Source organism: Mastigoproctus giganteus, chromosome 6 (assembly GCF_048544385.1).
Source record: "Mastigoproctus giganteus isolate SK-2022 chromosome 6, ASM4854438v1, whole genome shotgun sequence".
Taxonomy (NCBI): domain Eukaryota; kingdom Metazoa; phylum Arthropoda; class Arachnida; order Uropygi; family Thelyphonidae; genus Mastigoproctus; species Mastigoproctus giganteus.
The window spans coordinates 121,298,416-121,323,867 of record NC_143580.1 but is presented as its reverse complement, the minus strand read 5'-3'; the positions used below and the strand labels follow the sequence as shown (position 1 = coordinate 121,323,867).

Genomic DNA, 25,452 nt, shown 5'->3' with positions numbered 1-25,452 from the left:
CCTCTGCTTTCTCAAACAATCTTCCTTCAATGTATTTCCCAAAAATTACAATCTACAGAAATTTAAGACTAATGTCAACAGGTATCTTTTTTCTCCTCGGACCTTAACCATGTATGGTACTAAGTACTATAGGCTCTAATACTTTTTATGTTTGGGGTTTTCATTTAAAAAAAAGAAAAGCATAAACAGCAAGAGTTCCATGGATCCATGGTGTTTAAGCTAAGCGTTAACAAGTAATGGTGTGTGGAATGTTTTTGTGGTGCATAGCCGGTCCCTTGATTCCAGTGGAGTAATATATGGATGTCACAAGTAATGTGGAGACTTCCAACCAGATGCCCTTCATGATTACCATATATCCGTATGTGAATAGGTTCTTCCAACAAGTTAATGCACTGTCATAAGGCTAGAATTGTTCTAAGAACATGAGAGTGAATTCAGCCCACCAGTACTCCCCTATCAACAGATTTCAATCCAAGTGAGCAAAGGAGTGAGGTGGAATGAACCCTTAGACTATAGATTCACAACCATCCAATTCACAACAACTGGAGGAAGCAACCAAGTCAACACGAACCAGCTTTCTTGTTGCATGCTTCTGAGACTGTGCTGAGTCCATGCCATGATGAATCTAGGCTGCTGAAAGGGCTTGATAAAGTGGTCACTCCATTCATTACCATATTTTTAAGAATATTCAATAAAATTACATTTTAACCTAACTGTAAGGTAAAATAATATTTTGGCTTCCCAGGTGTCCTACTTGAAATACCCTGATATTACAAAGTGAGAATCACCTGGTATCTAACATAGCTCAAAAGAATAAATGGTGAGATGGTAAACAGGTCTCAAGGCCTGCTGAACCAAACTTCATATAACATGGTAGTTAATGTGCTCAAGATTTCTTTCACTTACCTTTCTAAGTTGATGAAGTGACAATTAGTCATTTATCAATTATGATGACATTAATTAATACTAGAATTAATGACACCAATTAGAAATAGGAAATTAATAATAGAAAGAATTTAATGTTTTTTTTAGCCTCAGTTTAAAAAAAAAATAACGTTGCAAGTTTCTAAGTTTCCCAATCGTCCAGCCATGCTGCTGACTCACACTTCTATTTACAGATAACGTAAATACAAAAAAAAAAAAAAAAACTATCAAGTTTTTCGTAAGAGAAATCCAGTATTTCTTATTGAATGTTTATTTCTTTCATTTTACTTTATTTTTTATTATTATTAAATTTTTTTAACTTCTTTCAATTTCGTTATACATACATTAGTTTTCGATTCTTCTGATTATGTTATGTTCCGGATTTTTTTGGTATGAAAATATGTCAATCTACTACTCAATGTTAATGCCTAGTTTTCTGAAGTAAAAATGCCCTGATATTTATATTGTAATTATACTTTGCCCTTTTTAATATACTGTATAACAAACTTTGACTGACATTCAGATAAGGGTACACCGGAAATCAGAAAATACTACCAACCACTAAACTTAGCCAACATACTAATGCTAATAATATCCGGCCCTGGTATATACAGTATATGCAAGATTACCTCAATTTCTTTATTTATGACAATGCAAACATTTTCTAATGCCTCCAAAATCAAATCTGTTTTTTTAAGCAGATAACTTATTAATTTCTGAATTTTCAGTCACATTATAACCGAAACCATGGTCGTGTATCTGTTACTACGTCCCGGGTAACGCAGATTTACAGTCACAGGTAACGGTATCTGCTACTAAAACACCAAAAACAGGCATCACGGTATTTGTTAAAGCACTTTACTAGTTACGCGCAACTACAGAGGGCAGTCTTTGCCATTAGGCAATTAAGCTTGACACAGAGGTATAACCTATCTTACTACTCTGCGCTAATGGTAATAGTAATAGAGCATGTGATGCAAGAAAGCAAGCGTATGAGCTTATGTAGCATCAGCCAAAAAAAAAAAAAAAAAAAAATCGCACAACCATTCCTTCTAAATGTTTGTCCAGACATCAGCCTACTCGATTTTTACTTGTGGTGGCACTTGAAGGCCATGGTGTATCAGGAAAAGGTACAAAAAAAGAATCACCTAAAGGAACGCATTCGAAATGCAATTACGTGCATAACACGAGATCTGTTAACGCGAGTTCAACATGAGTGGGAGAGACGCATCCGTATGCGTTTTCAAAGGAACAGCAACCATGCAAAGCATGTTACGTGAATAAAGTGACATTGTGTACATATCGTTTGGGGGTGGGGGGGTGAGTCGCCACCGGTGATATCCCGTAAACTGCCCCTTCAGTACTGTTGTGAAGAGCACAGTACACTGTAAATTCCAGAAGTGTTTGTGGAGTGTGGGTTTATGTTGATTTATGTCATATTCTGTTGTTCTTCTGGCTTCTTCACCACGAGGCCCTTGTTGGGATCTCGCGTTGCCTGTAAACAACACTAGGAGGTGAGCCAGGAAGTACAGATTGCTTCTCTGGCTGATCACTGCCAAACTCGGCAGAGCTTCCTGGAAAACGACCACTTTAAAAAAATAAATAATAAAAAATAAATAAAAAAGGAAAAGAAAAGAAAAAGAAAACAAAGGAGAGTTTGGAAGCAGAGTATAGTGGAAGGAGAAAGGTGGAAATATTGGGGACGTAGAATGCATCCCCAAGGATGATGGAGCTTACTCCACAAAGCGAGTGGTGGAAGGAATCAAAGCATACTGAGCAAGGGAGCTCAGTACTGATCACCATGAGGCCAACGCAATCTTAGAGTAGGACAAGTCCTGTATAGGCTCATCAAGGTTGGGCTGTTTGTCCAGTCAAGTGTACAAAATAGTCTAATTTAAGTACTTTTTCGTAATTTATTTGTCGTTGATATTATTTTCTGTTGGCAACTTTCTGGGTGTTTTGTCGTGTGAAGAGGTCTCGTGCGAAGCATGTGATGACGCTGTAATCCTCTTCGGAGTCTAACAGATGGTTCTCTCAATTTCTTGGTAGTGATGTTATCCTAGTAATGAAGATGCATCGTAGGTTTTCGTATAATGGACAGTCACACATCAGGCGTTGCCAGCTCTCCAGCCCCCCACAGGAACAAATCACGACCTCTGCAATGCCCAGAAAGGAGTTTGGCATTAATAAGTCTGTGTCCAGTCAAGAGAAAAGTTGGCTGCAGGTCGGGAGAAAACCAAAGGGGAGAACTTTGGCACACTCTGCCAATGTCAGGGATAAATTTTAGCGTAATTTCTCCTTTAGGTGAGTGTGTCGATTTTTCTTGCCATACATGCTGCAGATGGATAGCAAGGTGTTTCTTCGCTGTTCTCGGGTATACTGTGAAGTCTAGCAAGGCATAGGGGATCCCTTTGGACAGTTGGTACAAACCAAACTATTATATTAGGCCACCCGATTATTTAAATTCATATGCCGTGCTGTGTGTTATGTCTGTTAATCATGTGTGTTCTATGGTCGATTTATTTTGCTGAACAAAAAAACCCAGTTCTCTGTGGGGAAACCTTGCTATCTACACCTGAGACCGACTAACTCAGCCACAGAGTGAAAAAGGTCCATTAAAGTTCCTCGCATCATCGATGGGATTCGAACCTGGGTCTTTACAACGGGCGTGCGAATGGCGGAGATGATACCACTCTGCTACCGCGCAGACTTGCACAGTCGGTACATTATAATTTTTTAGGTCACCCAAATAATTAAATTCATGTGCCGTACATTATGTATATAGTCCGTAAATTTCGTGTATTCCATGGTCGATATGCCTGTTTTCCTGGACGAAAAACCCGAGTTTTTTCCGGGGGAAAAACATTGCTATCTATGCCTGAATTCGACTAACTCAGCCACTGAGTGAAAAATGCCCGTTAAAGTTCCTCGCGTCATCGACAGTATTCGAAACCTGGGCCTTTTCCACCCAGTGTGGGGAGGACCGTGACGATACCACTGTGCTATCCACTCAGACTGGACAATTGGTACAGAAGTCCACAACGGACGATCTCCAAATCAAGTGGAAAGGCACCTTCCAAGGTCTCTAATGCATGGATGCTAATTGTGCAGCAGGCACGGGTGACGGATAAGACGATTGGACGCTGAATGGTTTCGAGGGTCTTCATGTGCCAGAAGTACAGGTAATAGCCGGGATAAATATGGTCTGGTAAAACCATAACAGAGTGAGCTGTTTCAGGAACCAATCACGTCGCGAGACTATGGCAACCAGGGCAGCATAATTTCATTTCTGATCTTTGCTCTGAGATAGTTCAGATGTGGTTGAAATTACGGTTTTGGATCTAAGATGATTCCAAGATATTTTAGCTGCGTTGTTAGTTTAAGTGCTTCACCTTCAGTGTTTACTTGTGGAGTCTATCTGACATTTAGAGTAAAACAAGCTCTTTCCTGCTGAAGTACCCTCAGCAGGAAAGAGCTTGTTTTTGCTGGCATGGTGAGATGGTGCAATCTTTTCCACTTTTGAAGAAGTTGGAGAGAGTGGTTTTCCACGTTCTCAAGCTGTGCTCTAGTGTTGACAGCAACAGTGAGTATGAGGTTATCCACAAAAGCTTGTGAACCAACCTCGTCCAGATCAATGTGGAGAAATTCAACCATGATAACATTCCACAAGAGCAGTCCCAGGACAGAACCCTGGGGACAGCACCAGCAAACCTGCCTTGTGAGTTTCAAGAATGGCGAGTTGATAGATACAGATCTGTAGGAGAGATATGTTTTAATTGTGCTATAGAGGTTTGTTGGTAAGTTTGCTTTCCGCAGACGGCCAAAGACTCTCAGCCACCAAAGCAAGTCGAACTCACCAGTGAAGTCAACGGAGATAACCAGAAAGTATTTCTTATCAGTCGCTGCAGCAGCTGTAAGGAGGTTTTGAAGAGCATCAACTGTGGAGCACACCGACCTGAAACCATATTTTTCAATGAAGGAAGGTTGGCATTTGAGTAGTGAAAGTGACAGTTTGTTTAAAAAATGAGCATTTTTCCTATGCATGGAGACTTTTGAATCGCCTCGTATTTCACGTCCTCACCCTCAAAACTCAACAACTAAAATAGTGGAGCATTTGCCAGAGATCTTGAAGATAATTTCCACCGTGCCAAGAATCTTCATTGGCTGGCAATTGCACAATATTAAAATTATATTAGAGTCACCCAGAATTTCTTCTATTTACCCACTTAATGTGTCTGTAAACTGCATGTTCTCTGGTCGATTTACCTGTTTTGCTGGACGAAAAAATTCGTTTCTGGGCGGAAAAACCTTGCTATCCATGCCTGAAGCCGACTAACTCAGTAAGCAGTGAAAAGAGCCCATTAAAGTTTCTCGCATCATCGACGGGCTTCGAACCCGTCTTTTCCACCCGGTTTGGAGAGGACGGTGACAATACTACTGTCACCCCACACAGATGGCAATTGTACGGTACAAAGAACACCTTGCAGTTCTTAAATGGTGCTTCAGATGCCTAAAATTTGGATATACAGCTCATTTTTGCGTAGAGATAACCCTGTAGGTTGCAAAGCTAACAAAATGGACTCTGTACATTCCATCCACGACTCCAGTTGTCCCGTTTTCTAAAAACCAAAGCGTCTCCTCAAGCAACAAACGGATCATGGCTGCACACCTTAATCAAAATCCAAATAGAGAGAGATCACGTTCATTGAGCATGATGTGCAAAGTGCACGACCTGTCGCTGACCAATTAAAGAAAATAGTGGATACGAAGGCATTGATATTTTGCTTTTAGAGGAGTATGTAAATGTTTGGCGTATATGACATATAAAATCGTTAAATTGGCAGATGACATCTCAAAAGCAGCAACCGTCATCCGGAATAGTGATACCACAGTCACAAAAATCAATTCATTCTGTTCCCCATTGGTTACTTGTGACCACATCGTTTGTGGGCTGGGCTCATTTTATCTGATCTCCATGTACACAATGCCAGGTGACAACATTACACCTGTTGTGAAATACCTGAAGATGGTCTCTAATACCCTCAATAACCATGAAATAATAGTCTTCATCGATGCCAAACGTCATTCATGACTATGGCACAGCTTAAACCCTGATTCTGACAGGACCCAGGGATCGTCAAATGAACCACTGCTAGAGGACTACACTGCCACCTCCACATTTGAAGTCATCGTCAAACCAGAACAGCTTCCCAGAACCCAGAACAACTTCTTTGTTGTCACAGGTCCGTTATCTACAGAAACAGTAGGGAGTTTGATTCCACCCAGCGACGCATTTTACTCACCATCACCCAAGTTTGTGGCACCATCTGCACACCTACCCTTCAAGTACTGGCTGGGGTCATGCCACACCTCTTCGAAGCCACTGCCAAGGGATTTTGTTACTGCTTCAGGAAATCTCTTCGAGCGACAATAGTCAACTTCAAACTAGGCCCAACCAATAATCGGAAATAGGAAAAGAAAACCCACCTATTCAAATTTGGCAAGACGCTTGGAATACAACCCCTAAAGGGTTTGTTACAGATTCATTCCCGAAGTCACCATCACCTTTCCGCAGCCACCCCCTTGGTTTTCATCAGATCTTTACTATTATTATTAGCCATATGGTGCAAGGAAGCCTGAGGCTTATGCTGCACCAGCCACAAAAAAAAAAAAAAAAAAAAAAATTCTGAATTACCCTGAGAGAGAAAATAAGAGTCAGAAGTAGAAAGGAATCATCAAGAAAGCGAAAAATGATGATATCCAGCTCAGAACCCTGGGTGTGCCAAGCCCATACACACCAGATGTGAGCCCATGGGGTTAAATATGCCACTTATCTTCTCACAAGACACAGCTTGTTAAACCAGAAGCTTGCCGACCTGGGCGTCATGACAGTCCATCCTGTACTTGTAGTGCCCCAAGCACTGGGAGCATGTGATCAACCACTGTGAATATTACCATCGTTTCAGAAGCATCATGAAACCCCCATTCACTTTCACCAAGAGATGAACGTTTTTTTCGTCAAATGTAATTATTTTTTGATATATACCTATACAGTTTAGGAAGGTAAGCACTCCTGTTTTATTAGGATCGTCTCCGAGAATCTGCATTAATGATAATGATAACTGTAAATTAGCAAATGATTTAAAAAAGTGATTGAACGGATATTTAGAAAATGGGGACAGTCTACTAATAAATGACGAACAGTCAGTTGTACATGAAATGATGAGCATTGGGGAGCGCTGTCATTCATTAATAGATACAAGTGAGCGAGGTGAGTATGCCCAATTCTAAGCCTTCCTAAAATTATTTTATCTCGCCTGTTTTTTCGCAAGCTGGAGCGCCGCAGCTTTGGGTCTGGTTTTATTTGACAGAGTTTGTTTCCTGGATAACTTTTCCAGATTAGTGACCAGCTATTATAACATGCTTTACAGATAATGTGTTTGTAATCTGTATATGGAACTAGAAAAGTCTGCGAAATAGTAGTTTCTGGTTTTTTGGCTGAAAGATCTGCTCTTTCATTGCCAACTATTCCAGAATGTCCTGGGATCCAGCAGAATGTCACAGTTTGGTTCGACTCATTACAAGCAAGTAATTTGGAATGTATTTGTTTTATTATAGGGTGAGAGGAGTTGTTACTACTAATTATAACGGTGACAGCACTGAGTGAGTCAGTGTATATTTAAGCAAATGTAATTAAAAGTTCAGGAATCCGATCAAGAGCTAAGTTTAAAGCGTAAAGCTCTGCAGTTAAAATACTGCATTGTATTGGTAATGAAACAGAGATGGTCAATGAAGGGAGGATTACTACAGCACCTACTTGGGTGTCAGCTTTGGATCCAACGTATGGATTTTACAGGCCTGTGAGTTAGAAGGAGTGAGTTTCATGTAACTGTGCGATATTGGAAGGGGACAAGGTGTTCTTCCCTCACTGTTGAAAATATTGGTCGTAAATTGCAGAAATATTTGTCCAAGGTGGATCAGGTGGCGTCGTGCCTGAAATATATTGCTGATTTCTATATTTCATGTTTGAGTCAGTTCTTTCATTCTAAGTGCAGCAGTTCAGTTTTCATTTGGTTTACTATGACTCCCATTCGGTATTATACAGACATCTCCAATTAGGGTGAGAAGGAAGACAGGATTTTTGTGGCATACATCAAAAGTAATGCTTTCCTCCTAAGATGTAAGGGAGGTTCACGAACTTCGATGTAAAGGCTCTGAACTGGGGAGGTTCTGAAAGCCCCTAGAGAAACTCTCAGAGCACTGTGCTGAATTGTGTTCAATCGCTGTAAAGTAGTTTTTCTCGCAGAGTCATACACTGGAAAGCCATAGTCCAAGCTGAACCTGATGATAGCTCTATAAAGAGGGATCAAATTATGTCGATCAGCACCTAATGACAACAATGACACACACATATCGGAGTATATTCAATTTCTTCAAGCAGATGGTCCAAAGGTAGGTCACAAGTGCTTGAAAGATAAGTTTCCTATCAAGTACCAGGCCAAGAAAACACACAAACGGCCAGAAAAAAAAGGCCAGGTCAGTGTGAGCTAGGGGTATTGGGATGTTAATAGTCTTTAGCTCAGCATCAGGACGAAGTGAGTAGTGGTGGATTTCTGCTCAGCAAAACGATATCCATTGCGTAAGGTCCACGCTTCTATTCTGGCTAGAGCAATTTGCAACTGTCTTTCGATAGTATTCATACTCTGTGACTGACAGGATATAGTGAGGTCATCCATATACATGTAGATTTGAATAGTTTTTAAAAGATCTTCCAATATGTTGTTGATCCGAATCGCAAATAGGGTAGCACTCAGTATAGAACACTGCGGAACATCCTCTTCTTGAATATGAGATGCTGACAGCATGTTTCGATATCGGAGTAGAAAGGCGTGTAATCTTAAAAAGTTCTTAATTATTCAAGGAAGATAGCCTCTAATATCTTTAATTAATAATGCCATGACACCAAGTGGAATCGAGTGCTTTTTGAATATCTAAATTGACCATCACTAGATACTGACTGATGACAAAAGCATTGCATAGGTGGTGTTCAATTTTTATAAGTAAATCTAGGGTAGACCTGATTTTGCGGAAGCCATACTGGTGATCAGAAAGAAGATTTTGAGAATCTAGGATGCAGGTGAGCCTCTCATGCAACATCCTTTCAAATATTTTTTACAAACAACTTGTCAATGATATCTGTCTGTAATTCTGAACTAGGGGACTGGGTGATGTAACGCCCATTACGTCATTTGTAGTGATGTAACACCCATCACTACAAATGGGCCAGATATGTGTGACGTAGGTTTGTGTGTATTCTGTTGTTATGTTCTGGCCACTTGGCTACCCAGAAGCATTGGTCACCTGGACAGATGATTCTGGGTACTCGTCCACACCACGGGAAGGTGGGCCAGTTCCAGTAGAGCACATAATGTCCCAAAAAAGACCCTGACCCACCTGATGTTGCCAAAAGGTAGGCCAGGTTTCTCCAGGGAGCCATTCCAGAGGAAAAGAAAGGAGCAAGAGAGAGAGAGAGAAAAAAAAATAATAAAATAAAATAAATAATAATAATAAAAAAATAAAATAAACACAACCCGTTGGTTCTGGTTGAAATAAAATAAAATATTAAAAAAAAAAAAAAAAAAAAAAAGGAAGGGAAGAGTGACTGATGCTGGTTGACAAAAAAAAAAAAAAAAAAAAAAAAAAAAAAGAAAGAAAGTAGTCTTAATTCAGATGTGGAACTGATAACCATTAGGATCAATGCAATGACAATTCTTGCATAAATTAGCCATAGAAGAAAATAAATCGAATTTTGATGTAATTATGCTGAATTCATGAGCAGCCTAGCACTGCGCAGAAATTTCCGAGTGTTCCCTGAAGTACATGTTTTATTATCCAGAATAGCAGAGAAGCAAACTATTGTCCTGCTTACACAGGTGTATTTTGGTGGATTGTTTTGGTGCACTACTCTGGCATTGATCTTTCTGCGAGCAAACACCTCGGAGGCAAAGTTCTGGAGGGCTGAGAGATGGTTCTTATTCTGCAGAAGCATTTCCTCCCATCCTGGAGAGAGATCTGGAACGTCAATTCGGAGCTTCACCCTAAGATCGTCGTAGATTGCACAGTTAAAGAGCAGGTGACTCCAGTCTTCTTTATTCTCGCAGCTGCAGAGATCAGTGTGATGCAAGCAAAACTGATAGAGTTTTTGATTGAGAGAGCCAATGTCCAGTTACCAGAAAGGAAGTTTCCATAGTTAAGGAGCACCAGGTTTTAACAGATTTAGGGAGTAGGAAGATCACATCAGGGAGGAATTTTCTTGTTGTTGCTCCAAGTGCGGTGGTGTCCCATCTTGTCTGCCAGATGCTAATTAGCTCGTTAAAGCATCTGGATGTCTCTTTTTTAGGATCATCATTTAAATTTAGCTGGATACCAAGTAATTCTGAAGGTATTTGTTTTTTGTGTCGAAAGCAGAGGCCACGACAGATGACAAATAGATCCAACAGAAGGGTCCCGGCAATAACTTGCACTGCAGTGGTGGAAACTGTTCTACAGATTCTGATAATAGAACGGAGCATGCTCAGCTGGATGGAATTCAGTTTTAACCTCATTTTGGATTTGGTGGCCCGATGAAACCAAGCTCCTGCTGCACAGGTGACTATGGGCAGGAAAACTGCATTATATCAGAGAAAGAGTGACTTCCTAGAGAGACTCCATCCCTTCTGGAAATTCTAATAATTTACCCTGTGATTTTTTTTGATTTTAGTACTTATGTGAATCAGATGAGGATAGAAGGAAAGCTTATGGTCAATAATGACCCCAAGGAGTTTTGCCTCAGTAACTATATAGGGAGCCGCTTGCCAAACATTTTGACTTGAGATCCAACTTGGATTTAAAAAGGCATCATTTTTGTTTTCACTGTATTAATTTTAAGTTTGTTAGCCAATGACCAGGTGGAAAGGTCAGTTAAAATCCGGTTTGCATTCACCTCCAACGCTGCACGAGAACTGCCTGCGACCACAATTGTCAGGTCATCGGCAAAAGCAAAAATTTTGCAATTCTGGAGAGTGCGGCCCAGCCAGTCTTGAAGCACAATGTTCCAGATAAGGGGCCCCAGGACTGAACCTTCGGGGCACCCTCGAAAAACTTTCCTAGTGACTTAGAGAAATTGACTTGACAATTATTGAGCGGTCAGAGAAATAGCTTTGAAATAATTTGTACATATGAAAGGAGCATCTGGCAGACCCGAGACGTTCAAGGGCGCTGTACCACCAGACAGTGTCGAAGGCGCCCTCGAAGTCGACCATAATAGCTAGTTCAAATTTGGATTTAGAATTTACAATGTGCCAGACAAAGGCCTCTTCGCAAGAATGACCTGGGGTGAAACCATACTGAAAGGCAAAAAAGAGATTTTGCTGTTGAAACAGAGCTGTTAGTCAAGAGCCATAAGCCGCTCATCTTCTTGATTGCTAATCTTCCCTAGATTAACAAGCAGCGCAATTGGTCAGTAGGCACATGGATTTGAGGCAGGTTTATCTGGATTTTTGATAAGACGGAACAAAGAAACCTTCCAAACAGAGGAAAAGATGCTGTCAATGAGGCATTATTGAACAGCAAGAGCAAGTAGAGAGGTCTTAAATTTAACAGCCAGAGAATGAACACATATTCAATCATATCCATTCCTGAACACTTCTTCACGTTGATCTTCTTGACCACCGAGGTAAGTTCCTCTAAAGTAAATGGCTCGGTATGTTCCTTAGTGGTGTACTTGTTATTTTCCTCCCGAGTTGCTGTATGCTCTGGAGAATCTTCAGAAGGATTATCCATAGGAAATAAGTTGTCAAGAATTTGGTTGATAGAGTCTGTCCAGCCAGAGGTTTCATGAGTCTCAGAGGTAACAGTGCCAGGGACATCAGAGATAAATGTTCTCTCCCGAGCTATCTTGTACATGAGGCCCCATGGGTTTTTGCTGTTGGATTCTTTTACAAAGATGGTCCAGGTTTCTTTTTCTCGTTGCAATTGCTTTACTGAAGGCATTCTTTTTGGCAATGTAGTCATTATATAATTGCATAACTTCGTCAGCAGGCCAGTTGCGGTGTCGCTGATATAACTGTCCAGTGCAGTGAACTGATTTGCGAAAAGTAGTAAGGTCCGGGGACCACCAGGAGTGGACTTTAGAACGGATGGTCTTCTTCTTTGCTGATTTATAGAAGACTTTTATAAGAGATTGTTCAATAAGTTCGGCTAGATTTTCTGCAGAAGTTAAGCTGAAGCTGTCTGGAGGGTTTGATGGAAAGTCAATAGTGATGAAGGCATCAAAAGAGTCCCAGTCAACAGTTTTTGTACAGAACCGGACAAAGTCTGGTGTTCTAGGTGAGTTGCAGTTGTTAGGTGCATTGACAGAGATGTGGAACACAATGGCTCTGTGATCGCTGAGTGTTCAATCTGGGATTGTAACCCAGTCACTGATGCGTGAAATTAAGTTACTGGTGGTGAGTGTAACATCAATTTTCGACTCACCAGTTGAGCTGCAATAGGTGGACAGTTGGCCTGGTCGATTATGGACTGCAAGGTTGTGACTTAAAATAAAGTCCTCAAGAAGAAGATCTCGGGCGTCAGAAACAGCACTGAACCAGAAATGGGACTTTGCATTGACACCCGATGTAATCAGGATATTCCCAGAGCCGAGGAAGTGAAGCGCGAACTCCAAGAAGTTTAATGAGTGGTTGAAGTCTGCAGAAGGGGTACAGCAGATTGACAGAAGATAGAAGGAGAGATGTGAGAAGGTGATTTGCACACAAGTCGCCAGTTTGTTACAGAGACCATGAATATGAATTTTAAATCTCTGTTTAAAATGATGATGCATGTTTTAGGGTACTTAGGGCACAGGTTGTACCACTCGAGCATAAATGGAATAGCCCATAATCTTGGAGATATGCCCAAACTGACCCTTCGAGAAGTAGGGCTCCTGGATAGAGATCACGTCCACAGCGTTTTGCTCTGCGGCCAGCCGAATCTCATCCACAACGATTCGTGACCTATGTCCATTGATTTGAAAAACTTTAAGTTTAAGGTTTTGTGGAGTGCAGGAGAAAGAATGAGAGTGGACATCATCAAAAGACGTTTTATTCTGATTGACTCACTCTGCAATGACGTGCCCATTATGGGCACATTGACTACAAGTTGGAGAGCTGTGAGTACAATGTTGTGTTGTGTGCCTGTAGCCTAGGCAAAGAAAGCATTTGGTTACTATCGTAAATGCTTTAAACTTGTGGGAGCTACAGCCAAGGAACACCCGTTCACGGGACAGTACTTCTTTATAGATCTTTGGTGTAAAGCTGACCATCATATGATTAGTCAAGGAAGAGTTAGACTTGGTATTGAACCGGAACGTAGTGCCCTCCTTTATTTCCTCATATAAGAATCCAAAATCAATGAGGTTCTTAAAGTAAAGGTCCTCTAAGAAGTCCTGATTTGCATAGTTTTTGGGAACGCCATAGAATATAATTGCAGGATCTGATCTTTTTGGAGCAGAATGGAGACGCCAGCAGCAGAGAGTGACGCAGAGGAGGAGATAGTATTGAGACCTTGATTGGACGCGGTTTCCACGATGACTCCGCGATTCCTTATCGTTTGAGGGGTTTTACTTTAACCATTTTGAAATCGCTTTTGAGCGTTCTGTATACAAATTCCTTCACCTCATGACTAGTTTTCAGTTCGCTGGTGTCATTGGCTCTCAGGAGAAGGACTTTCTGTGGTGGTTCAGTATTGGGGCCAAGGTGAAGGCTGTTTTGAAGCCGAGGCTGTGGAAGGTTTGTTGGTACCAGAAGAAGGTGGGGAGATGCCCTTCCTCAGAGCTTCTGCAAATGAAGGAGTGGAATCTGGGATATATGAAGATGTAGGTGGGTTTATAGTGAAAGCGTCTAAGACTTTTTCGAGGATGATCGCTCTGGATCATAGCTCATGTTAACGGCGCTTAGCTTCTCGTTGTCAATTAGAAGCTCCGTGGCAATTATCTCCAGGTTTGACCACAAGTCATGGATGTAGTTCGCTGCTGTTTCTGTGAGTCCGTTTGCGTTGCAATTAAAAAAAGATATTAGTTCTTTATGCAGCGTAGAGATGATCTGGTGACGCTGGTGAGCATCCTCAAGACTTTTATTTTCTGCATTTCCAGAATCGGAAGGAATCCCGAGCCTGGAGAAAGAACTGAGGTTAGAAGCAAATGCGCGGTCCAAAACAGATGCCACAACAGGAGTTGCTGAAGGGGGATCCTTGGTAGCAACAAGGTTGATACTAGGAGAGTCAGCATCAGGGCATCCAGGACTTTTCACTCCCTCTAAAGAGGCGGTGTGAGACTGCTGCAGAAGCAGCAGTCTCACACCGCCACAAAAGGAGCTTAAGTTTCTTCTTGCTCTTATTCTTTTTTTTCTTATGTGAAGGATGGGGAGTCCTCTGTGGCGGAAAATTATCAGATTCATCCTCACCGGATGAAGAGTAGTTGTCATTAGACGTCATTATTTGCACAGTCAATATAAATCAAACTGAATCAATAATAATTCTATAAGTCTAGTCCTGTACCTTGTCTAAAAACTCCATAAATTTTCGGGAATATCGACTGCTTATTTTCTGGAAACACTCTGTGGTACACATGAGCTATTTTATTTTATTTTTTTCTTCTGCATTTCTCGACGTTTTTTTACGTCGAGAAATGTTGTATCCAGTGAAGAGAAGAGGCAGGGAGTCTTGAAGCAATTAGTCAGATTAGCAGCATGATGCGCAACGCCAGACTGGTGCAAGAAATAGGTCAGAATTGTAAAATTTGCACATTTGAAGTGATTAACTGAGGGCAAACTCACAACGTGGTGGAACTGCCTGACCTTGTGATATAGCCCAGAGGCGTTGGGGAGTTGGCGAGCAGTGAAGGCCAGCATATGCGAAAGTAAAAATTCGAGCCTTGAAACAAGCAAAGACGGTAGATATGAATACAGTATATGTAAGAAATAAATCATGAAAAAATCATAATTACCTAAAGGTTTAGGGACACAATCTTCCACTATAGCTGCACAGTATAATCAGTCAGGTCACTATACAAAAAAATTGGTGTAACTCGCATAATAAACACATGAAAACACTGTAAACTTGAGGAGCACAAGATAAGGCAGCCTTTACAACGACGCGCAACCAGACTACGAATTCGCTGTACATTTTATTTATTTTTTATTATGTCTAAGGTGGCACCTAGACTTCCGTCTATCTCCACCTGATAAACTGAATTTGTGCAGAACCTCTGCGAAACAGACCTGTATGGAAGGCCTCTTCGCCACCCGGGAGCAGCTGGCACCTGGACAGCTGCTCCCTAATGGCCGCCCATAGTCACTTGGTACTGGCTTGGCTACTATTTTAACAGTGCCTCATGCACAAAAATCCCGCACCCACTGGAAATAGTGCTATATCGGTGGGTGCCAGCAATCCTGCTCCCAGGCTGCCCACACCTGAGAGCCAGCAAAAAATAAAAAAATAAATAAATAATAATAAAAAAAAAATAATAATAATAATAAATAAATTACACACACAATATAAACAAACTAAAAAAAAAAAAACAGATAATCAAAATGTATATAATCCAAATCTTAATTAGTAAGCATTAGATTATTCCAGTGTTTTTTCCGTTGAAAAACAGTTACACAGAACTCTTGCAGTGCTTGAATTTATCCTGATTAGCAATAAGATCACTTTCACAGCCTTTAACTAAATTACCAATCTTCACTTTTAGCCTTTCTCTATGTTCAACATACAAACTACAATCATATAATATATGAATCCAAGTCTCAGGTTGACAGCAAGTACATAAAGGAGAGCTGAATAGACCAAAGTAATGTAGTTTAAAATTTAATGACCCATAGCCAGTTAAAATAAACGATGTCACCACAGAAGGCAAAAACCATTTGTTGTTACTATCATAAGTAAATGTAACTGTTGGAATGAACAATCTAGTCACCTCCCCAGTTACACTAAGATCCCATCTCTGTTGCCATATACCAATCAACTGTGTTAGAACATTTTTCTTAGCTTTAGCTATCTCTACAGTGACATCAGATGTAATATTCATGAAAGAAACAACTATGCCTTTTTTTAAGTAACAACAAAGGGCCAAATACACAATATGCAAGTCTAGAGGCAAATGCCCGGCCAAAACCTGCATAGCATTCGTTGAGACTGTTCTGCACAAACTAGAAATAACAAAGCATTGAGCACTGAATCGATAACAATTTCTGTTTAAATTTAACGTTAGTAACTCTGAAGTACTATGCTGATGATCCGTACGTAAGAAGACTGCCTTGCAGTATAAATTTAAAACTCTCCTTTTCAACCCCCCAATCTGACCTAGTTAATCGAATTATTGCTGCACTAAATTTAACTTTTTCGTGTAAGTAATTTAAATGTGGAAAAAACGATAATCTATCATCAATTCTTATACCTAGATATTTCACCTCAGATACTAGGGGAATCTGCCTCCCCTTAATTAAAGCTTTTGGCGGTCGCGCATAATTTAGTTTCCCCTTAAGAAGCATCATAACAGTTTTAGTTGTAGATATCAATAGTTTATGCAGATCAGCCCAGGACACTAGACTTTCTAATACCTGGGCCACTCTTATTTCAAGCACAGACCTGGATTTACCAGTAACACATAAAACCAAATCATCTGCATAAGCAATCTTATGCAGATTTTCAACTGATTATTCTAGTCATAAATTAAGTACTAAGTTCCAAAAAAGTGGGCCCAATACAGACCTCTGAGGACGCCCTCTCCAAAGATTCCTATTAAACTGTAGATGCTTAGCTTTAAGTATAGTTTTCGTACCATACAAATAACTCTGTATCGTTCTATACAATAAGTCTGGACATTGCATACCTCTTAATGCAGACAGAATACTCTCATGCCACACCATGTCAAAAGCTCCAGTAAAATCTATAAAGATGGCTAACACATACTTATCCTCTGCCTGGTTGGTGAAATTCATGAGATCATTAATGGCATCCTCCGTAGAATGCCCTCTCTTGAAACCATACTGATAAGGCAGGGTCAACCCATTTTTATCCATGACTTGGTTCAGTCTTAAAAATAACAATCTTTCAAAAAATTTCCCAAGATTAGCCAATAACGAAATTGGTCTATACCCTCCTCTTGGGACATTTGATTTTTTACCCGGCTTAACTAACAGCTTAATCAACCAACTTTCCAGATCCCAGGAAAGGTACTTTGAAGTAAGCATTTATTATATAAGTTTAACAAGATGTTAGGATAAAGCTCAATCACTTTAAGAACAGCGATATTGTCTACTAAATCGATCCCCGGAGCTTTGGAAATGTTAATTTTCTTAGAAACGGCTCTCAATTCCTCTAAAGTAAATAAGCTAATATCAACAGACCCAAGTTATGTTACATTAGAGTCCCTGATACCTTCTTGCTCTGTTGTCTCCCCCCCCTTCTTCCTCATGAGGAAACAACTCCGATGTTATTGCCTCCACTGTTGTAATCGAATCAGTTGTTTCCACACCACTAACGATCGCTGTATTCATTATCTCTCCAGGTCTTACTTTATTCATACTTAGTTTATAAATTAATCCCCAAGGATCTGTATTGCCCACACTAGTAACTAGACTTCTCCAAGCCTTTAATTTACTCTCATAAATAGCCCTATAATAAATTTTCTTTTTATTCCTATAATATGCATGATAAAATTGAGCCGCATTCAGCCCCCACCGCCTATACCTCTAATATGCCTTCCTACATAAAAATACTTCTTTCCTTAACCTGGATAATTCCGCATTCCACCAATTAACAACTCGCCTCTTCACTCGTTGTCTTCTTGAAGCACAACTGAGGGCTCTAAGCAATGAAGACTGAACGAAAGCATCGTACCCACAGCATTTAAAAGATTCAAATTAACCATATTGTCTCCTGAAAAATCTAAAGCCACTGACCGTGCAAAACTAGACCAGTTAATCTTCTTATAAGTAAATCTAGTTAATTCAAAATTATCAAAATCTAAAGTAGTATTTAAATCAGCCAAATTAATATGAAAAACCAAAGATCTATGATCATTATTCGTATAGTCTGTTTTCACAAGCCAATGACAGATTCGTCTGGATAACCCCTGAGTAACTAAAGTCAAATCAATGTTCGACCTGCCATGAACATTGTTAAAAGTATAAGGCTGACCTGCTATATTGACTACACACAATTCATTAAAATAAAGTCCTCCATTAAGCGACCTCTCTGATCAGTCATGCCGCTAAACTGTAAGTTAGACTTTGCATTGGAATCCAATGCAATAATTAAATTACTACAACCAATTTCACTGAAAACTGTTTCCATATAATGGATAGAGTTAAAAATTTCGTGACTTGGAGGACAATAAAGAGATATTAAATTAAAAGACAGCCTAGGAGTACTAATGTTTACACATGTTGAGTTCTGACTACACAGCCCGGAGAGGACAGTTATCTGCAATAACGTATTAAAGACCACAATTGCTGTTTTAGGTTTAACATCAACTATGCTTATAACTCTGGCATCAGCAGGAAAACCAGCAATTTTATGTCTATGTGCAAAGGAACCAACATACGGCTCCTGCATGCACAAAATGTCAACACTTTCTTGCACAGCCACCATTCTAATTTCATCAGTAACCGCTCGACATCTTTCGGCGTTGAGTTGAACCAACTTAAGCACATTACCTTCATCTTTATGTTGAAAACTACCATTCACATTAAAAGTACTACAGTTATCCATCATAAGTACGCGTACTTGCAAACTCTAGAGCCTTTTTATACTCAGGACAACTACTACTCCTTAATGAGTGATCATAAGCTTGCAGTTCACACAGCATGGATCTTTATTTTTATTTGGGCAATCAACAAAAAGATGGCCACCCTGAGCACAATGACCACACGACACGGTCTTGTTTGTGCAGTGTTGTATAGAGTGGCCATACCCCGAACACTTAAAACATTTAGTCACAACTGTAAAACGCCTGAATTTGTGTGACGTATATCCAAAATACAACCTGTCATTACACATCAAATTTTCCAACATGTGAGGAGCTAGCTACCCCAATCACCCAATTATTAAACCTTGCCTTGGAACTGTTACTAAATCTAAAAGCAATGCCCTCTCTCACTTCTTGCCCCTCATATCCATAATGTTGAAGATTTTTCTTATATAAATCCCTAATAATATCTTCCTGAGTTAATTCCTTAGGTACATCATACACTAAGATGGTAGGGTTCTGTAACTTTACTTTAGCCAGATTAATACCCTTTTGAAAAAATACCTCTGCCTTACTGAGTTTATCCAAATCCTTATCTGTCTCAACTAAGACTCCTTTATTTCGTATAGCTCTTAGATTTCTAATTTTTATTTCTCGAAACTTTTCCTTTAATGTGTTAACAATAACCTCTTTAACTTCCTGGCTTGACTTATACTATTCTGAGGACTCCTCAGCCCTGAAAATAACCTTATTATTTAATCTTGCCACTTTTCTCAGCTTCCTGTTATTATCCACCATACAGATATCATTTAATATTACCTGTTCGCCTAATTGAGGCTGGCTGAATCTAGCCCTAACCTTGTCCGCATAAGTCCCGTTTTGTTCTGCAACATTAGATAGAAAAGGCTGCCCTCTTACAATGTCATCTAATAAACTGGCACGCACCTCTATCTCCTCTACCCTTGTTTTAAGACGTTCATTGTCAATGACCAATGCTGTTGATAGTCTCCATGTCAATCCATACGTCAAGTAAGAAATTAGTTGCAGCTTTAGTCACTTTATTATTTTCAATAGTCAATTACTTTTTTCTTCAACTTTGTTACAAGCGCAAAAATAATAGACACGTCAGGGTACACTGACGTGTCTATTATTTCTGCCTTTACTCTGTCAGTACTCTGCCTTTGGTCCTGTATGTTAGCAACAATTATTTCACTCTCACGCACATTTGTGCCTATACTTCTCCCCGATTCCGAATAAAAACTATCTACATCAGAAACCATATTATCAGGCTGAATATCCGGAAAATCAGTTATCTTAACATTTGACAAATCATTTGTCAAATCTGTTACAACATCATCTTCTTCTAATTGCACTCCTTGTTCAACCATATAGCCAACTTAAACTACGTTTTCCACACCACCTACCTGAATACGAGAATCATCATTGCCAGACATCCCTGGTTTAGTATTCACATTAATAGTACTCATTGCACCACTACTTAAAACACTACTTGCTTTAATATTTTTAACTTTAGACGATTTCTCAAAAGCCTTCTTTACAGAATCAGTATTGTACAATGTGGGAACTCTGGAAGGAAGTGGGGGGAAAGCTCCAATCTTTTCTTCCTTCCCCCCCTCCTTTACAAGCTTCTTACTATGAATTCTGCCTTCCATTAACTATAATAGTCGGTTCAGAGCAACAATATTATTAACTTAAAATTAGTTAACTACACCAAAAACTACAACGTCAATAAATACATCTATCAAGATTTAATGTTACAACACAAGAAAACAATAGCAATCGAGCTAGCGCACGTGCATCTTGTACAGAGATTTCGATGTACAAGATGCACGTGACATTTTCAGGCAACGGCGATAAAATTTTCATTTCGAGATGTACACTTCCGCGTCTCATTGCACTGATGTGTTGTCTGCGCAAGTAGCACAGTGGTATCGTCGCCGTCCTCCCCACACCGGGTGGAAAAGGACTGGGTTCGAATCCCGTCGATGACGCGAGGAACTTTAATGGGCTTTTTTCACTCCGTGGCTGAGTTAGTTGGTCTCAGGCGTAGATAGCAAGGTTTTTCTCCCCAGTAACTGGGGTTTTTTCGTCCAGCAAAACAGGAAAGTCAACCATAGAACATACGCAATTTACAGACACAAATACGGGTTAATGTATTTAATTACAGGCAACCCTAAAATAATAATAATAAATGCACTGAAGTGTTCGCCGACGGCAATTTCGTCGGGCATTAAGTCAAAAGCGTACAGGACGTTACCGACTGAGTATTCGGAGTAGGTCATGTCGTTTCCGGCGTCTTCCATCCATTTATTTAATGAAGAGAAGAGCGACAGGTACGATCTCGTATACTGTCCTGCCTTGAAGTCGGGCGTTAGAGGTATTGACGGGTAATGAACACCATCAGCCATCACCTGTAACACAGGTTGAAGTGCGAGAAGTTAAAAGGGTTCTGAGCATACGATCCGTTGAAACCTTCGCTCCACACCAAACCAACAATCACACGCGATGGAATTTGTCCTAGGAATATATTATCACGAGTCGAATCTACCATTCCTTTGTCAACCGAAAAGTACGTCATGTTCACGCGATTAATAGGGTACACAAGTGGGTTCTTCTCTAAAACACTGATGTGAGCGAGTTGGATCTGAGGATTCAGTTTCACTTTACGTACGAATAACGTTCCTTCCACAATATTCAACTTGGCAGTCGACGAATCGTTGGAAAGTAAACAAAATTCGGGGGAAACTTCTTACCAGTCATAAACGGAGGGAGCCGTTATTCACTATGTATTTAGACTGGTGGCACAGATTGAGTCGAAGTTTTCCTAACATCTTCGCCATTTTAGATTTTGAGAAGGATTTCGATCGTTGATGCATACCGCTGTTGACTTTCTGGAACATCTGTTTAACATCGGGATACTGATCTTTGACGTACATTTCTGTTGTCAGTTGCAAATTCTTGGCTTCCTGTCTATAGTTAAGAAGTTTCCAGGTATGCACGATAAGGGTACGTATTCGACGATGGGTTAATCAGTTTGTCTTGCACAAAGAGATCGACTTGGCTGAATAGAGTGAAAGAAATTGTTAACGACTCCTACTTTGTCATTTTCTTCCAAATCTTTTCCATCGCTTCTAGTGATTCGAACTTTCAACCGCAAATAACTTTCCCCGAGGTCTAGATATTCTTCTGAAGTACCCGGAATATAGAATTCGATCGGCCCTGTACTATCTACTGATGCTAGAGGAAGGAAGGTAATGTATGACGACCGTTCGACACACATATTAGTGGCAGGTTTACTAAAAAGATCCAGCCGTGACATCATCACTTCCATCGAAAATATTGCGACCTCTATGTTTACCACCTCTCTGATTACATACCTTGTCTTTAGTGGCCTGTCCGACTTCGGATAGATACACGATTTAAAAAGGAGCGTTTAGGTGGAACGCCTGATATGACGTCGTCTACAATATTATGTCCTGCCGACAGTACCTGCCGATGAATGCTGCTGCAGGTTTGAGTATCGGAGAAAATGGAATGCTGTTCGGAAGATGCTTCCTAAACCGTAACCTCTTTGGATATAGGGCCTGGCGAAGTAGGGTTCCCCCCTGCTTGCATGGTGTAGTAATGGATGTACGTATTCATCGTTCGCAGAAATGCAGTTTAATTGCGGTCTTTCCTTTGCTGAATGGCACAGATTCGCCGCTATATGTATGGAAAATGGAACGTGCTTAACTGGAAGGGATTATTAATCTAAATGTGAGAACTCTCCGTTATTGGAAAAACAACACGACACATAAAAGTGGTGCTTTTGTATTGCCGACAATCTGGTCTTCGATCAAGTTACAACAGACGAAATAGGAACTGACAACTCGATATATATCGGCCTGGGACAGCGTAAACTCTCCCTTGTAAGTCTCTGCCTAGTTTTTCGAAACCTAGCATCTGGCCGAGCCCTGTCTTTGGGAAGCGAAGGTTAACTGAAGGATCGATTTCGATAGACAGTATACCTATGGAGTTCACTTTTGCGTCGAGTTGGGGAGCCAGTTTCATCATGGCGTTATGCACCTGGGATATACTTTTGTAGTTCCCTCGTGGTAGTTTACAGACGTGAATAGTTTCTGTCTTCACTCCCTGATATGTGATCATTCTATTGAATGCTTCTTTAGGCAGTGTGATTTCTTTCTTGGAAACCCACTCGCCAACGTGGTAACCTCTGAGGATATGTAACGCTCCTTCATCTTTGCTAAATGTCTTATCGAGACCTATAACCTGAGTAAAATTTTTACGCATTTTCACCATGCCCTCGTTCCTCACCCTTAACGTGAACTGTTCTTTTGTTCCATCTGTTTTCACTTTAAGTTGAATGTTACTGTTGACAGAATTAACATCATCGATAAGCTTTGAGGAACTACACTTTTCTTTTAATACTGTCATTGCTCTGACTTCTTTTTTTCTTTTTGGGGTACAGTGAGAATCAGTTCTACCCATCGGAGATATTCTCCCACGAATTGGGGAAATGTACTTCGGCAAGGGCTACTTCCCATTTGCCCGAGAGAGAAACAACATTAGGCAGTTCCACTGTGAATTGCGACTGAGAATTTCTGGGATGCAGATCCATACTGACATTACTGGGTAGCATAAGGAAAAACATCTTGTGCGCTTACCCAACTTTTGAAGCTTTGTGGGTAGCCTAACCATTTGACTAAAAACTGACGTTGTCCTCTGTCTTTTGTTTAAGTACCCTTTCTATGGGGTAGACGTCGGGGGGGGGGGAGATTATTGTCAAAGTTAACCTTCTGTAACTGCACTTCGTAAAACGTTCCTTCTATCTGCTTGCCATCACGGCCTGTCACATTGTACACAACAGGGTTACGCTTCAAAACTCGAGTAATAGTAAACACTTCTCTCATCCAGTTCCCTCAGTAACCTTTGCGGAAAGGGTAGGACCCGCTGCTCAAAACATTTCTATCTCCGATTTTAAATTTCGGTTTCTGGGCTTTGGTTCGGTTGGAGTAGAGTCTAGTATACACCTCTTCTTCGTTAGCAAGATTAACGTTTACAGGTGCCATACCGAAAGAACGGTGGGTTGCACGATTATACGTAGCCACAATATCGTCGAGTACGTGAATATATTTCTGACTTTTGGAATAAGAAATCTACTTATAAATTTTTTCTTTCAGTGTTCGAATGAACCGTTCGGCAATAGCAGCCTGCTTTTCTGATCTCGTTGTGTAGAAATTGATGCGAAGGGATTTGAATAACCCCCGAAGTGGAGCATTAGTGAATTCTTTTCCTTGGTCAGTATTAACACAAAATGGAATTTCTTCTTTGAAAATAGATTTGAACGCCTGTACCAACTAGTTAGATTTTTTGCTTTTCAGTTTTCTGACCCAAGAATATCGCGAGAAGCAATCCACATAAACCAGAAGGTAACGATATCCATTGTTTGAGTCAGCGAGGGCAGACAGATCACCCAGGTCACATTGGAAAGTTTTCTGACCCAAGAATATCGCGAGAAGCAATCCACATAAACCAGAAGGTAACGATATCCATTGTTTGAGTCAGCGAGGGCAGACAGATCACCGAGGTCACATTGGAAAGTATAATTAGGTCCGGGAACTACAATTTGATACCTCCTAAAATTAATTCTTTGCTGTCGATGTCTCGCGTAAGTAGGTTGATTAGCTAGGAATTCGCTCATGCCACGTCTTATTTAGTATGTTTTTGAAGAGCATCAATAGAACTGAAACTACCTATTATTTAGGATTATAAGTCTGCTAACATTTCTCTCTCTCCACAGGTAGGATGGACAGTGCCGAAGACATCGCACTACTTATATTTGTCATCATCTTGATAGTGATTATTATTATTTCGGAACAGCAGCATGAAGACTGGAGGATGGAATGCTTCCATACATCTGGAAATGTTACTCTTTGCTCGTAGATGTACCTTTTTAAAACTGTTCATTAAAAAGCAGAAATTTTCTTTGGTGTTTGTGCTTTTTTTTTCTAACGACAACAGTCAATAAAATGGTTTACCCACACAAGTTATGACAATAATAAAAAGGCATACCGGTTTAGTCAATAAAGGGTTACACACTATGAGCACCGAGAAGACACATACCAGTTTAGTCACTAATAAAAAAGGTTACGCACTACAGGCATAGATACCTTTTTAGAACATATACAATAATAAAAAGGCTTATTCACTCGGACGGTTTAGTCAATAAAGGGTTACACAATATGAATGCTGAGAAGATATACCAGTTTAATCACTAATTAAAAAGGTTACGCACTATGGGCACAGATACCTTTTCAGAACTCTTCATTAAGAAACAGGAATTTACACAAAGGCATACACGTTTGACATGGTTTAGTTAGTAAAGGGCTAGTAGGGGAAGGCAACTCAAGGTCATCTCATCACAAGAAATAGTAATACCAGTTTAGTCAGTAATAAAAAAGGTTACACACTATAGGCATAGATACCTTTTTAGAACTCTTCATTAAGAAACAAGAATTTACCCAAAAGCTTACACGTTTGACCAAAGACAACAGTTTAGTCAGTAAAGGGTTAGTAGGGGAAGACAACTCAAGGTCATCCCATCACAAGAAATAGTAGGGAAGGCGGCTCAAGGACTCCCAGATGACGTCAAACCATATGATGCATTTGCTGTTGGGGGACGGCTCATCGAGACCACTGTACGCAAGTGTGTTTAAACCTCATCCAGGGTGCTCAGACCA

The 25,452-nt window shown here is 40.2% G+C and overlaps 1 protein-coding gene across 4 annotated transcripts in view; it reads right to left on the bottom strand.

Annotated features, from left to right (window-relative positions):
• The window catches only part of Samtor (S-adenosylmethionine sensor upstream of TORC1), a 500,386-nt gene that overhangs the window by 228,380 nt on the left and 246,554 nt on the right, over positions 1-25,452 (bottom strand). For 3 of the 4 annotated variants that reach the window (XM_090376484.1, XM_090376481.1, XM_090376483.1), the window contains exon 1: positions 1,554-1,829. The exons of the other annotated variant lie outside the window; for it this stretch is intronic. The gene's annotated coding sequence lies outside the window, so the exon portion shown is untranslated. Of the gene's footprint in view, positions 1-1,553; positions 1,830-25,452 lie in introns of those variants that run through there. 4 annotated transcript variants of the gene reach the window in all.